The 17141-nt window shown below is 39.3% G+C and overlaps 1 protein-coding gene across 7 annotated transcripts in view; it reads right to left on the bottom strand.

Moving 5' to 3' along the window:
* The window catches only part of PCDH15 (protocadherin related 15), a 1356473-nt gene that overhangs the window by 793184 nt on the left and 546148 nt on the right, over positions 1-17141 (bottom strand). Inside the window, exon 1 of one of the 7 annotated variants that reach the window (XM_048859215.2) lies at positions 9067-9220. The exons of the other annotated variants lie outside the window; for them this stretch is intronic. The gene's annotated coding sequence lies outside the window, so the exon portion shown is untranslated. Of the gene's footprint in view, positions 1-9066; positions 9221-17141 lie in introns of those variants that run through there. 7 annotated transcript variants of the gene reach the window in all.

Below are 17141 nucleotides of genomic sequence, written 5' to 3'. Positions count from 1 at the left end.
TGATGATTCACTGGAGAGGTTTTAGTTGGGGGCTGAAGGTGATGGCTAGTGGCGTTCTGTTACTTTCTTTGTTGGGCCTGTCCTGTAGTAGGTGACTTCTGGGTACTCTTCTTGCTCTGTCAAATCTGTTTCTTCACTTCAGCGAGTGGGTATTGTAGTTGTAAGAACACTTGATAGAGATTTTGTAGGTGTTTGTGTTTGTCTGAGGGGTTGCAGCAAATGCGGTTGTATCTTAGAGCTTGGCTGTAGACAATGGATTGGTCTGGATGAAAGCTGGAGGCATGTAAGTAGGAATAGCGGTCAGTAGGTTTCCGGTATAGGGTGGTGTTTATGTGACCATCGCTTATTAGCACTGTAATGCCCAGGAAGACTGTATATTCCACTCGAAAGCCAAGGTGAGAATATTCATAATCTTATTTTCCATAGACAGAAGATAGCAGGCAAAGTCATAAAACATTTCTACAGAAGTCTGCTGTTAGCACTGCTTGTGAAACTGGTAAAGAAAAGGATGTTCTTCTCTGATTTCTTTGTTTTTCCATCATGCATGCCTGTAACTTCAGGCTGTTTACTTATCAGACTTGGAATGATTCCATAAATCCATCTGATGCTATAGTTGCCTTACAAAGGATCACTCAAATACTGGAGATGTATAAAATACCCCATAGAGCAACTGAAAAAAAAATCTAGCCTCTTTGTCCAGAAAAGGAATTCCTAAGCTCAAGAACAGATGAATATCAAGGTGTTCCGACTCCTTTCCAAAGTGGACCATTTCCTTGCATTTCAAAAGCTTCAGAAGATTAAAAACAAAAAACAAACAACATATAGTATCAAACATCCAAGAAATGAGAGGAAGAATGTTATGGAGATCCACATCAGTATTTCCTCAAGTTTATGTGAGTAGGCGGGAGCACAGGGGAAAAAAAAGATGCAGTAAACTGTGGAGACTTTTAGAATGTGGCATGGTTGCAAGGAAGTGGGGCAGCGAGACCACGGATTGCCACTTCCTCTGAAGTCTGAGCCCTGCTTCAGGGTTTGGAAAGCACCATTTTTAAAAGGCATAAGCAAATACATTGTCAAGATGGTTCACTCTGTATTTGATGGGGAAAAGTTGTTTGTGCCAACAGCAGACCTAATGGGGGCAGGAGCGACTGCCACCAACAGCCAGTAGGTGTGTATATTATGCAGTCCCAGATTAACAAATGTGCCCTCGGTACAGTTGCACAAGGCTCTCAATTAAAGGGGCACCCTGACCAGGTTTGTGCCTAGGGCTGCCACCAGGCCAGTATTTAAATAGCCTGAACAGTTCTCCTCCTGCACTGCTGGTTGCAATGTGCCACTTTTTTTCCCCACTCAATCTCTACCTGCATAGCAGCAGCTCTGTGTGCATCCATATTCCCACTCCCTTCCCCCCCCCCCACCCCGCTGCCCTCCATTTCCCTTATTCCCCATAGCAGGGGCTCTCTAGGACCCCACCCCATTCCTCCTCCCCCCATACCAGGGGTCCCTCAATTTCCCCCGATGCAGGGGTTCTGTTCACATTCCATCCCAGTCTTCCCCCCATATATCAGGTCCCCTTATCTTTCCCTCCTGGCCCTGCAGCAGGGGTTCTGTGTGCCCTCTTATTCTCTTTTCCCTTCCACCATGGTTCCTGATTCCACACACACCCAACATAGTAAGGATGGTTGCACACCCTCATTCCCTTCCTCCCCCCCCCCTTACTATTCTTATAGTATAGTACTATTCTTATTCCCCAAAATCAGTAGGGTTCTGGCCATTGAACTTAGAGCATTCCCTGAAATTTTAGAATCAATCATTTGGATGAGGATACATTACACAGAGCCAGACACTGAAATGCCACTGAGTTGAGTGAAAAGTCTTCACGGGCTCTGGACTCAGTCAAAAAGAGCAATCAATGTATTTCTTCGTTAAGAAAAGCACTCCAATTTTTAATCAGCAGAATTACTGTACATACACTCAGGGGTGGCATTCAACCATTTAGAATGTAAAAGGGACGTGACCCCTCAAGAAACAAGACACAGAACTGTTTTTAAATATTATAGTATTCCAATCTAAAGTAAGCCATGTTATATGAAATTAGATATTTTCTCCCAAAACAGAAAGAGAAAGTGTGCATGCACTTGGATGTAATCCTATTGAAAAGAAACTCCTAAATATTTTTTGCAGTCGTGCAAGAGCAGAATGTCGTTCAGGATGGATTGCCCTAAAGCACCTCCTGAGGCAACACGTGGTACTCCTGGTGGTCCCTGCCTTAGCCCATAAGTTTTGGCTGGCTACTTGGAGCTGGGTAGCCTGTGCCATAAGCTCAGGCTCAGTTTCTATACAGTTAAATGAAAATAAACTCATATGTTGGCTGTATGCTCCTTAAATAAAAGAACTGCAGAGGCAAGCGCTTAGCTGCAGTCCTTTAAGGCAATGCGCTAGCTAGCACTGAAGAGCTCCTCTCCCTCTGTCCTAGTCTCACCAGCTCTATCACGGAAAAAAAAGGTGCAGGCAAGGCAAGCCTTCTTAATTGGCCTGCTGGCTCCTGATTGGTCAGTGTTTCCTCCTGGCCATTTTAAGCCTCTGCAGGACTAAATCTGATTGATAGACAGGCGTGAGCAGGGGAGTGTCAAGGCACCAATGACTCCAGCAGAAAACAGAGAAGGGCCAATAGACTCCACCACATCAGACATTACAATGAGAAAGTTCTTGCATACGCAGTCAGATACAGTAAAGCAGATGATCGCTCTGTGGAAAGGAATGATCACATGGTACTAAATAAGGCTTTACTTAATGCCCATAATAGCCTGGAAAAGTGAAGCACTATCACATTTCAGCAACAACAGAAAGGTACGAATGAATGCTTTAGCACCTTTTGCTAATTTCACACAGGAAAAAAAACAAAACAAAAAACAAAACATACCTTCCATGTGTGGGGTAAGATACTGTGCATACTGTTTACAACATAAGCCTATAAATCAATATAACTATAAAGCTGATCTGTTTACAGCCTTTGCTATGCTTTTATAATTAATGTTTAAATTAATTGTATTTTAATTCTAATTTTATAAGTTATTAGAGCACTGATAAGAAAACCAGTGGACATTAGCCAGTATCATGCATGTATTTTAAAATCAGTTGGGTTATAAAGCATTATAATTGGGATAACACTAATTCATAACCCACTGAAACTGTAAAGCAAGGTTGTAATATGCATATTGCAGACATTATAATAATTGTTTTGGTATCTACTTGTCACATTAAGCACATTCAGTATACACTCCATAGCAATTGCATAACAATGAATTTGAGAGTTGTTACTTTGTTACTTTGAAACTTTTAGTAAAAAATGTCTTCCCCATTTGAACTCTCAGTAGATCTAATCTTATCAAGTTTTGAATGTAATATCAAATAATTATACCTACAAATTCAGTACCTTTCACAGGAGCCCAACTGCGAAATGTAGAGTATGGAATAAACTTGCCTTCTGAATGTTAAAACAAAATTAAAGGAAGCTGTTCTCAGACAAACAATTTGCATTTCCTTACGGATTCAGTGATCCAGAATCAGAAAAGTGTCACTCGGACACCTGTCTAAAACAACAGGGAAAGCATTTATTAGCTAGACTTGCTGTTAGAATGATGCACTTCATTAAGTAAGCGGCTGTCTTAGTTTATACAGGAAACTGTTTTTAATTCTGCTGGACATGTTCAAGCTTTCCTTTCACTAAATTCAAAATGAAGGAAACTTCCAAATTATGGAAGCTAAACATCTGGCACAGCCAGAAAACATTTGCATGTTAATGGCAGAGGAAAAAAAATCCTCTCTCTAATCGGTTTATCATTTCATTATGATTCTGTAAGTTGTGTAGTAAGAAGCAAACACTATAGATGAATTATGCAATCCTTCAATTTTTATACCAGAAGTAAATGGTTGTCTTGTTTTCCTTTTATCTTGAAACTACTCCTGCCATTCCCTTTTACTTATAACCCAGACATTGATGATGCTATCGTTAAGGCAATGTCACCGCTGCCTTTATTTAATTTAAATTACCTCAAGTTGCATTTTTCAGGGGACAATTATTATTAAACTTTGTCCTACATAAAAATGAAGCAGTTGATTTTCCACTGCCTAACATCTTATTTAGTCATTTACACATGAGCCAAGTGAGTGCAAAGCAAGTGTAAATTATTCTAAGTCACAATAATAATGTTTCACACCAACTTTCAGAGGTTTAAATACTAAACAAGATGCAAAACAGCGAACACTCAGTCAGACCTTAAGCATCAGTTAGTATACATTTATTTTTATTTCTGGTTTAGTGGATTTAGTGCTTGTAGCACTATGTGAAAGGCACTGAACGTACAGAATAGAGACAGCACAGACAACCACAATAAAGACTTCCTATTCTAGCCTACTGCAGTTACAACTCTGCTACAACTCTGATCTGGACATATCCCATCCAAATGCAAGCAGAATAGTTTACTCGATCATGATCATTTAGTCATAACCCTCCCTGCTAAGGTTTCATTTTAAAGAGTGCAAGAGTGTTAACTGTGTTAGATATATCCACCTATTAGGAAATTGACTTGGAAACCAAATTAATTTCTCATAAGACATCCAGAACCAATCATATCAAATTTCAACCACATGTGCACCTATACATAATTAGACTGGCTCTGCAACCCATCACTGATTCCCTGCTTAAGCAGATGCTCTACAGTCTTGAGCAGAGTACACAGATTCTCAGCTAGTGCCCAAACCTACATTCATGGTATTTGGCTTTAGTGTTAATCAAAAACCAATACAAAAAATTAACCTGAGCCTAAATTTACTCCTTGAGTTTGACTCCCTCCAGATAACTCTAGCTTCTGCTAAGCAGAAATTAGGCTTTATCCTAAGTGTAGAAGAGTATGGGAAATAGCGGTTGCTAGTGTGAGAAAAAACAATGAGGAGTCCTTGTGGCACCTTAGAGAGTAACAAATTTATTTGGGCATAAGCTCTAAGGTGCCACACGGATTCCACATTGTTTTTGCTGATACAGACTAACATGGGTATCCCTCTGAAACCTGTCAGTGTGAGAAAAGTTGGCAATAGTAAGATGGGAAAATTGAAGTTTGCAAGGACATAACATTTTAATGAAAGTCAATCTACATAGATAGTATGGAAAGGACATTGGTGCAGATGTGAATTTAAATAATGTGTAATGTCAACAACCAGTGAGGAGGTGGCAGACACATGACTATGGTAATAGGTGGGTTTAATGTTAATTAGTATTATAATGGGTTATAAAAGGAGCAGTTTTGTTAATATTGGCATGAGCTCTGATTAATATCAAAAGGGTACTGTTAGGTTCCAGGATTATAAGTCTGTACTTAGCCTGTGTTGTCAGTGGACTGATCGCCCATTGATACACTATTTCATCTTTTACTGAAAGTATAACTAATATTGTACAGTAATTGCATGCTTGTTTGCTTAACTAGTCATTTTTCTTTTGACTAAAGAGGGGGTTTTACCATTCAGAGTCCTCCACTAAATACATTTTCTGTAACTGACCTAGAGGTTCAAACTGAAAACTAAGCTGAGTTTTATTGCACCCTTATTTTAAGCAACTAGTATTAATTGGTAACATTTCAACATAAAGGTTACAAACCCCGTATTCTTTGGTTCGTTAATACCACCATGGATGTTCAAAGGTGGGTGCGAACTAAACTTGTTACACTGAGCCAACAAAAATTAAGGAACTTTATGCAGGACTCTTAATTTACTGAGAGGTTAGATCATTAGAAGAGCCTTGGCACCCTGTTATGACCATCTTCTATAGAGTGGTATCAGCAAGTGAGGCAATGCATAAAGGAATATGCTATCACTCATAGTTAGGACAAAGCTAAGACAGTCAAACTGGGCTGTGTTAGTCTTTATGCACACTGCAAAAAGAAGAAGTTCATGAAAGCAACAATATACCAGCTGAAGCCACTGACAGGGATTAAACACCATTAGCTATTTAGTTAGTAATTGAGTTTAACCACATGGTACATGCTAGTGCTGCCTGTTAGGTTAACTATAAGAAACAGATAGCTATCTTTCTGTAACTTGTTCTCAGGGATGTTACACATGTCCATTCATTCCACCGTAGGTGCATGTATGCCCAGTTGTCAGAGAACTTTTTTCCCTGAGCAGTACCCCTCAAAGCAGCTTGAGTGCCCTCTGCCATTCTATGCCACTACATGCAGATGTAAGAAGTTGGAGTCACCCCAGCCTCCCTGCAGTTCCTTCTGACCGGATCGATTCCTACAGAGAGGGGAAGGAGAGCAGGTTATAGAATGGACATGTGCAACGCATCTTAAAGAACAATGGTATGAAAATGGAGGTAACTGTTTCTTCTTTGAGTGATTGCAAATGTCCACTCCACTGTAGGTGACTCACAAGCAGAATAGCCTAGAGGTAGACTTGGACTCTACTAAGAGATTGGAGAAAAGCACATTCAAAAGCAGCATTACTCCTGGACTGATGGGCTATAACATAATGAAAACTAAATGTCTACACTGACAACCAAGTTGCCACTTTGCAAGTGTCCAGAATAGGTACTTGAGCGAGAAAGTCTGATGATGATGCATACACCCTAATCAAATGGGCCAACACCGTATTTGGTGAAGTCGTATTAGCCAACTGGTAGCACAAACATATGCACAAAGAAATACAGGATGAAATCATCCGAGTACAAACTGACTGGACCATCACTCTCTTAGCCGTCACAACAAACAACTGTGTTTAGTTGTTAGTACAGTCCAGGTAGAAATCTAAAGCTGGTTTCACATCTGACAAATGAGGTTTCTCCATCTCTGAGTATGAAGTTTCTGAAAGCAAGTCAGTAAATAAATTGCCTGATTAACTTGAAAACTGGAGATCACCTTTGTCAAGAACTTAGGGTAAGGGTGAAGGTAAACTTTATCCTTGTGGGAAACCGAATAGGGAGGCTCTGACACCAGTTTCCAGGTGTGTATGACAGCACACATGGTGCCTATTCACAATGAACTCAGTCTCTTGTGACACTTAGACATAACAGAACAAAGATAAGGAAAAACTCCCACACTAGACTCCATCCTTAACTTAAACTTCCTTGCTTAAGATCAGAGCCTTCATGTTGTTTAAACATATTCTCTGTTTGTGATGACGATTTCATAGAATCAAAGAAGATTGGGGCTGGAAGAGACCTCAGGAGGTCATCCAATCCACCCCCGTCCTCAAAGCAGGACCAACTCCAACTAAATCATTTCACATCTGCCTAATGCTTCCAGCAGAGAGGATTGTCAAAGAATGCCATACACCAGTAAATCAATACATGAATGCAAAAAACAAAGCTTAAAAAAGCTTTCCAAAGAATATTAAAAATCTTTTACAGTACAGTTTTACAGGAGTCTACCTTTCTGGCAAAGCTATCACACCTGAGCAAAGATGATATGAGGTGGCAATACAATTATTCCAACCAGTGATTTAACACAAATAGATAGCTATAAAGCAGGTATCAAGCTCCAAAGTTTTCTACAGCCTGCACATTCACATTCAAAGGAAACTTTTGAAACACTGATTAGGGCTAATGTTCTAGCCTTGGCACATCATTACAACAGCTGAGAGAGGAGCACTTCATCATTAAGTAGAACACTGCTCTTATTTAATTGCATTCTTATTTGATAGGGCTGTGACTCCAAAGCCAGGTGGATTATATTGCTGAAACCTGAGGACTAGCACAATAGATGCACGCATCAAATAACACTGCCAACTGTCCTCCAGTCTCCTTATATATATAAAAACACAAGTTTAATTCAGCTCAGAGTAGTTGAAATTATATATATCTGAAACTCTCTAGTGTCAGGCTTGCAGTACTTCACATCATAGTTAATTCTTACAATATACCACTGCTGCTAAGTTATTTGTTCTTTTGTCATAGAAAGTATCAACTCCACCCCCTTCCATATTAGCTTACCATATTTGAAAATTAGCTGACTTTAAAAGCAGCAATGAAATATGGATTTAGAGTTAATCTTACACAAGCTGAACATATTATCCTCTTGTAACAGCAGCATTTAGATTTGCAGTGTATATTAAATTAAGAGTAAAGACATTTTATCAGCAAATCACTATATTCAAATTTACCAAATTGGATTTAATTCCATAATCAGATCTTATTCTAGTAGATGTATTTGCTAACACCCTATATCAACCCTCTTATATCATAAAGGTGAAACTTTACATATAAACATACCAGTATTGTTTTCAAAATAATGTCCTACAAGTAAAATATTCTAAGAAAATTACTTCAACTACTTTGTATTAAATTCAACACAATAATTATTGTATAGTACAGAGATTAAAGATATCACTTCAAACTGTCTATGTAGATCCATGCAATTAGCTTAATCAAATAGTACCTCTGAAAACAGAAAGAAGAAACAAAATGCAGTCTCATGTTTCTTGGTAATCTCCTTATTAACTATTTCCTTTACATAAACATCAAAATCAATATTGACGTAAAAGCCTTGCAATACAATAAGGAAAACAAACATTAGTTCACAGTACAACTATGAATTGATGAGAAAGAAATATTAAGAGCAAAGCATAAAAAAAAGAGTTAAAATGCAAAAACATTCATCTTTGGGGAGGGAATGATATTCACATGAAAGGCAGAAGACTGAGTTTTAGGAAGAAGAGTATTCTACCTTCACCAAAATATTTTGTTTTTTACCATCTCATTGTCATTTTTTCCAGCTATAAATCTGAAAGATGATTTAATGTGGCCATCATTACATGCCACAATGATTACCTTTCCAGGTAGTTTAACTCTTCACTTCAATTTAAATAAAAAATAACTTACTTAGCAGTTTAAAGTTTCATGCTTAGACAGCATAGGGTTATACTGCAAGTTTTTTCTGCCAAGCCTGTTTACTGAGCATCTTCAGAACATCCAATTTTCACTATCTAGTTTCAAGATGAACATAAAACATAATTACTGTAAATTTTGAAACAAACATTCAGCAGAATATAAAAAAATAGTAACAACAAAAATACCTTGTATTAGACCAGAAAGCACACAATCATTCTCCATGTTCTGCTATGCATTCCAACTGCTATAGTTATCACAAGCAACTAGCCACACGTTTCTAGCAGGATTTTGTCTGCCCTCTATCTGCAGCTATTAGTTTGGCATATTGATTCACTAGCACTGAAGCAATAGCAATTAGTTGTCCTGCTCTCACAGCAAACAGTGGAGAGGACTAAAACATACAGTGACCACTATGCTCTTCACACCAATTAGGAGCAGCTACTCCAGCCCAAAAGACAAATTGATGTCCCACTAATAATCAGTGCTAGCTTCTTTAATGCATTGTGTCCAATCAGCTTTTTCTAGTGGCTCTGTTTGCTTTTTCTACCTCAGTGGCAAAGGAGCCCAGCAGCTTACATTCATTTACAATATCATTTGACAAGAAAGACGTAATCTCTTTAAAGCCCTTCTCACCACAGGCATTACAGCTAGTTAAATCTACATTACCCTAAATAAAGTCAACCAAATCACTGGGTAGAAAGAAAAGTAAAAGATTTTTTTTTCTAGTTCCCTTATTCTTTTATTCATCTTCATTAAATTACAAAAGCCATTTGTTAAAATTCTCTCTTTCTGCAAAAAGGATAGAATACAGTCTTTTAAAGTGGAAATAATGTAAGACTGCACAGAAACAAATCAATCTTATTAAGATGTGAATGTTCAGTAAGAGCAGGTGGGTTTCTACAAAGGGCACTACCCTTTCTAGAGGCTGTATCCGTAACTAACTAAATGGGAACTGCATGTTGCAAGAATTTGTACTCATCTTTAAACAATGATGCCCGAGTGCAAACAAGTCAGGCTTTTAGCATTCCTTGATGAAAAGTAACTGCACAATCGACAGCAAAAAGACAAACTGCAGTGATGGGGACTGGGTATCTTGGACATCTGCAATGGAATATGGGGCTGTGAGAAATTGAGGATTCTGTCTGTACCAATTCTGAACTATGAATGATTTTATAAAATTGCTTCATGAAACAACTGTGTCATGGAAAGCCTATATGTTTGTGAATCCATCTACCCTAAATTAGCAGGGTTGTGTCATGCCTCCACCAAGATACAGAGAGAAGCGAGTGATCAGCACTCTAGGATGGTTTATTCAAAGTTACACAGATTTTATGAAAACAATAATGTGTTTGTACACTACAACAGCTCATTTCCTGATTATGCTTTACCTGTTCTTTGTTTAAGGGACAATAGCAATTTCTAGGGCTGTCAAAGATCCATCTCAAATATAATCTACTTTTTAAAAAAAAAATCAGAATTAAATTAAATCTGAATTAAATTAAATTTACTCAAAAAAGTACATTAATACATAGCGTTCATATTTAATTCATACCCTGTCCTAACTCTGTGTTTATTAACTATGGAAGGAGTGGCCCCACAAATCCCTAATCAGCCTCTGCCCACACCCCATGCGTACCCTAACTATTTAGCTACTGGCTTTATAAAGGAGGCCTCCACTACCCCAGCAGTAAGGTGTGCCACTGCCTTTCTGGCAAGAAAAAGCTGAGGCACCTGACTCTAGGAAGGGTTCCCAGATACGGATCCTAAGTGGATAGGTGCCTGCCTTCAGCTCAGGCTTAGGCACCTAAATGGGTAACGGGCAGGGCTTAGGACACATTCCGCTCCATGGCATCTGCTATTGGCTGATTTAGGTTGCTCACTGCTTGGCATCCTGGCTTTTGTGAATCCCATTCTTAGGTGCCTATCTTTTGCCAGGCACTGTATAGGAAGCTCAGACTGGGACCTTTCAGCATGCAAAAGGGACAACTAAGAGGGGATATTATAGAAGTCTATAAAATCTTGACTGATGTGGAGAAAGTGAATAAGGACATCTTATCTTCTCCTTCACATAACACAAGAACTAGGGGGTCATCCAATAAAATTAATAGGCAGCAGGTTTAAAACAAACAAAAGGAAGTATTTCGTCACACAACACACAGTCGACCTGTGGAACTCATTGCCAGGGGATACTGTGGGATGCAACACCATGCTCTGAGTGTCCCTAGTCTCTGTTTGCCAGAAGCTGGGAGTGGATAATATGATTAATCACTTGATGATTGCTTGTCCTGTTCATTCCCTCTGAAGCACCTGGCAGTGGCCACTGTCTGAAGACAGGATACTGGGATAGATGGACTATAGGTCTGACCCAGTATGGCTGTTCCTGTGTTCTTATGCATCTACTCAGGCTTTGTTGATCCCACTGGATGCCTAGGTACCTAAAAGTTGCATTGCAGTCGGCTTTGTGCCAAAGTGCCTAGGTGAACACAATGCATGTCCACAATCCATCTACTATAGTGCAATATTACAGTCTACTTTGTTTAGTGTTTTTATATACTTGTATAATGATATTTTTCATTTTTGTCTTTTGAGTCAATTTAAGTATTTTATATAATTTGAAGAACCATTTCATATATTATAACTAAGGGACAAGTTGTCTCATTACTGAGTGGTTACTATATTAAAACAGTACGTCTGGGGAAGAGAAAATGAGAAAAAAAAACTGGATGTGCTGAAGGTTGGATGGAGTCTTAATGACACTGGGACCTATTTCCTGTTAATAGCTAAGGCCCTAAGCCTGCAAATCCTTACAAACATGCCTGACTTTAACTATGTGAGTAGTCCCATTGAAGTCAATGATACCACTTTCATCGGTACATTTTATGTGCCTAAGTGTTTCCAGGGCTAAAGCCTAAATTGGCTGGTTTAATTACACTGGGACAAAATGCTGGATCATTTTACATGTAATCTGATTAAACATTTTGACTATCTTGCTGAAATGAAATTTATTTTCTCACTTTTAGAGAAGAGCAACTTAGTCATTGTAACTAAAGTGACAGGGGGGGAGAGGGGCAGATTAAAAATTGCTCCTGGCTTTGATCTTGTATTTTCAATGTAGTTGGTTTGCTCCTGGAGTAAAGGTTTTGGCCGAGTTATAAATCCCTGAAAATAGGAGTTTATAATAAAATGCTGACAGACTCTTAACTGTAGTAATACTAGTAGGCTCATTAAAGTGTACTTCAACAAAAAAAAACTCTTTGTGACCATCTCCAGTTGAAGTGAATTTTTAAGTACAATGTGATAAAAAGTAAACCACATTTGCATAACGACATGTCACAATGACCCACATCTGATCTGATTCTGCTGGCACTTCTTTCGTTGTTATTGCTGCCAACAGGCAGGGTGTAAGGAAACCTGATTGTAATTCAGATTGGAAGAAGTAGTGAGCTCTGGGATCTGCTACATAGAGGCCTGCAATCTGTCCATCTGTTCACAGTGAGGGATTAAATTAAACCCCATTGAGCTTTCATATTCACAAATCCAGGAACAGTAGTAATTGGTTATTAAACAAATTGAAGTTTGTTGTGTTTATAGTTTTATCTCAAATTGGCATCAAGGCAAGTTCGTGCTGCATATTTCAGATTTTTCCCCCCTTCAACAGTTTACTTATTCTTTGGATCTATATAAATATTGCTTGGAATGCAGAATAGCAGCTTCTTGTGATTTTTCATCCAGTTTTTATTAGAGTAGATTAGATCTCTTAGAATAGATCTGTTACTCTAAAATAAAATCATAAAGCTAATTTTACTGGCATTTATGTAACATTTTTTCTGAAAAGTGCATCTCATACACTTTACAGAGCAATGAATTACAAATGTGTAGTACTCTAACTGTATACAAACTGTGAGCTACATTCCAATTACAGCTGTGAAGATTGCCACAAACGTTTATATTCATGCCAGTTCATCTTTGCTGGGATGAATTGAGTGAGAAAAGCTGGTCAAGGACATGAAAGTTTTTTTTTTTTTAACTCTAATTTTGGAACCTTTAGACTCTAGTCAAAGAACTACCAGGTTTAAATACGTGGAAACAGTCCTTTAACTGCTCATCTAACACATAGGTCCTCCATTGACCGTATAACTTGAAATACTTTACTGCAGCGGCAACATTCTCAGAACAATCCTGCCTTGGGTTGGCCAAGTGTATTGTGTTTGGGGTACAAGAAGCCTCTATCACAATGCCTTAGAGCACCTTCATAGGAGCTGGTAAGGGGCACAGATAAAACATTTCAGCCCAGATCCATAAAGGCACCTAAATCACAGATTTAGGTACTACTGCAATCCACAGAAACCCCACTCAGCTGCTGTCTAACCCTGGAGGCACCTAAACTCACTCAGCACCTAAATTTTGGCTGCAAAAGTCCTCAAGGCACCTTAAGTTTTACTCCTTGCATGGCCTCATACAGTATGAGTGCTCTGTGCACTCCTAAATACCACACAATGTCTGGGGTGGAGGAAGCTGCTTCCCTTATAACCTTTAGCCTAGTGGTTAGGTACTCTGCCAGAATGTGGGAGGCCCTGCTTCAATAGCCACCCACCCTCCAGCCTGAGGAGAAGGAGGAATATGTACAGGCCTTCCCCATTCCTCTGGTAAGTGGCCTAACCATTGTGCTATCAGTATTCTGATAGAGGTTTCTTCCTCACCCCCATTGAAGCTGGTTTAATTTTTATGAATACTTAAATAAGCATTGAGTCAGAGGGAGTATTAATGCCTCTATAGTCATGTGGCTACGGCACTCATGAGAGCAGTGGGAACTCCTGTTCAAGTATCTTCTAATCAGGTGGAGGAAAGAATTGAGTGGCCATCTCCCACATTCTAGATGAGCACCCTAACTACTCCGCTAAAAGCTATAAGGGAGGCAGTCTACTCCCTCAACTCCTATCCCTTTTGCATGGAGTTAGGCAGGTGCCTATGCCATTTAAAAACTCTGTGGGGGTGGGGGACAATTGGGCACAACCCTCTTGTCAGCATCTGCTATGGGCCAGCTTAGGTGGCTCCCCACCTTGAATGCTAGCTTTTGTGGATCCCATTGTCAGGAGCTTATCTTTTCCCAGGCATTGTATAGGTAACCTAAACACCTAACACAGGGTTTGTGCAGTCTAGTGATTTTTAAGGTACTTAAATGTTAGGCATAGCAATGCTCAGTGTTGCTACTCCATTTCTTTATGGACCTAGACCCTCAGCCTTCTCTAAAGTAGGAGTTGAAAGGTGTTAGCTAACACATGTGTTAAGCCTAGTATTGACCAGGCTGTCTGCCTTTAACAGGTGTTTAACTGATCAAGCTAAAGCCTGTGAGGAATCTCCATAATCCCAGCTAGCCAGATGTTTAGGATGTGGCCAGGACCTCAACTGGTAGGTGACAATGGGGGAGTTGGGTAGACTTTATTTTTTGAAGCACCAATAAGGAGGGCTGTGGAGCACTGATCAAGGATCTAGTGCTCTAGTTAGCCACATAACACTGAAAGTGCACTGCCAAGCCAACATGCCTCTACCTTGGCCTAGAGAACACTTCTGAAGTGGAGTATAGTTTAGACTCCATGTCCTTTGTTTAGTCTGTGGCCCTATCTATCTCATTGGCAAAGAGCGTGAGAAATCATATCAATTATAATGATAGTTTTGCGAGGTGAACAACTGTTTACTTAGAAACTGCACTGAAACCATCAACTCATTTCACAAACACAAAACTATAAAACTAATGATTCTGCTCACTGCTACCATGGTTAGAATTTGAACTGGTGATGAGGTACATAAGAAAGAATATGCTATCCTAGTAACATTAGTCAGCCAGCCACACACACTGCCTAAATGATTTATTAATCCTTGAGCATCAAAAGGATAAAGAAAAGTGAAGGTGACATTGATACTCCCACAAATATTCTTTAGTAAGAGGGAGTATTTTATATGTACAGTATTTTACCCATGTGAACAGTCCCACATCTCATCAGATTTGTCTCCTCTGCTGACTATTGTTGATAAAGTGAGCCTGAACATCAGGCAAATGTCCACTGACTTACTTCTCTACTGATAATGTAACAAAGTATTTTAACTCCTGAAAACTTTATTTTAAATTTCTCACTTCCTTTCTTCACTTTCACCCACCATTTCTAACTGTTGCACTCTTTATGTATTTAGTTAATTATCTACTCTTCACAGCCTAAAGATTTACTCTTCAAATATATTTTACTGGATATTTATATATCTATGGACCATTCATTAATACACAGATTGAAAGCTTTGAACCATGAAAGGCTCACTTCAGAGATGTAGTTTGAGCACCTGACTTGAATACCATAATGTAATCTTACATAGTGCTTGTTGCACAGCAAAACATCCCATGAAATTACTTTTAGCAAACTCTGCTGTACAAGTGGAGTTATCATTTCTGTTTGCATTGTTAAATAAAAAACAACACCTGCTTAATAATCCCTATATATTGAAGATTAAAAGAAAACTATATAATGTTTTGTCCAACCTGGATTAAATTTTCCACAGGAAAGAATGGCAATCTCATGCCATGGTACTTCAGGGTGGATCCTGGTATAAATTCCAATATGTAGAAGAAGGGCATTAATTTGGCAGCCCCATTTTCCATATACAAGTAAATTAGCAGAAAGCTCAAAGTCAAATGCATGCTCGTCCCCTGTTAGTCAAAGCCAAATCCCACAGAAGATTAAAGGAGGAAATCCTTACATTCCCCTGGATCCTAAAGCCTGTCTCCTAACAAAAGCATCTGTCTTCTCTACTAACAATTTATTTAATCTTTTTAGACAACAGTTCAGCCCGTACACCATTTCCACCAGCATCTAAAATAGAAGAGTAAAATAAGACAATACTTTGTTGCCAATCTTGGATTGTGAACTCGTTTTTCTGATGCCTAGTATCAATATATGACTTTGTGCTTCCTTCAGTTAATTCAGTCCTTACCCAACCATTGTTAGATAAAAATTTACAATTTAAAAACAATTTTTTCCACTTTGCAACAATCTCATTGACAGCTGAACATACGATTCTAATCACTCTCAATGTACAATGGCCAAAGATAAACTGAAAAATCCAGATTAAAAAAAAATTAACTCTTCATCGTGTGGCGAGAGGGCTGGATTTAGTCACTCAAGGAACAGCAAGGAAGGTACCCTTCTGATTCATAGGTTAGACAGAATGAAGCTGCATTTCCAAGGACTGTGAGTAAATTGGAGGCAAGGGTATCTGTATGGATGCCCACGTCCTCTCTACTATTCTCTGCCCCTCCATGTCCTGCTGTCTTAAGAACTATTCTATTATGCACTCCACCCCCACCCAACTGTTTTGAAGGCATGGAGCAGGTAAATTAATCTTGACAATTTCTGGTAGAGAGATGCCACAGAAACAACCTTTCCCTAGCTCTGCCCACTCGTGTACTCCATCTCTGCCCCCAAACCCACTAAACATAGGTTTCAGAGTAACAGCCCTGTTAGTCTGTATTCGCAAAAAGAAAAGGAGTACTTGTGGCACCTTAGAGACTAACCAATTTATTTGAGCATGAGCTTTCGTGAGCTACAGCTCACTTCATCGGATGCATACTGTGGAAAGTGTAGAAGAAGATCTTTTTATACACATAAAGCATGAAAAAATACCTCCTCCCACCCCACTCTCCTGCTGGAAATAGCTTATCTAAAGTGATCACTCTCCTTAAAATGTGTATGATAATCAAGTTGGGCCATTTCCAGCACAAATCCAGGTTCCCCCTGCACAAAACCACTCTCCTGCCGGTAATAGCTTTTGCTCAAGAAACTCCCTGAAAAAGCACAAGATCAAATCCGCACAGACACACCCCTGGAACCCTGACCTGGGATATTCTATCTACTACCCAAGATCCATAAACCTGGAAATCCTGGGTGCCCCATCATCTCAGGCATTGACACCCTGACAGCAGGATTGTCTGGCTACGTAGATTCCCTCCTTAGGCCCTACGCTACCAGCACTCCCAGCTACCCTCGAGACACCACCGACTTCCTGAGGAAACTACAATCCATCGGTGATCTTCCTGATAACACCATCCTGGCCACTATGGAAGTAGAAGCCCTCTACACCAACAATCCACACAAAGATGGACTACAAGCCGTCAGGAACAGTATCCCCGATAATGTAATGGCAAAACCTGGTGGCTGAACTTTGTGACTTTGTCCTTACCCATAACTATTTTACATTTGGGGACAATGTATAC

The sequence above is a fragment of the Caretta caretta genome, chromosome 7 (assembly GCF_965140235.1).
Source record: "Caretta caretta isolate rCarCar2 chromosome 7, rCarCar1.hap1, whole genome shotgun sequence".
NCBI classification, from domain to species: Eukaryota; Metazoa; Chordata; order Testudines; family Cheloniidae; genus Caretta; species Caretta caretta.
This window is presented reverse-complemented; position numbering and strand designations above follow the sequence as displayed.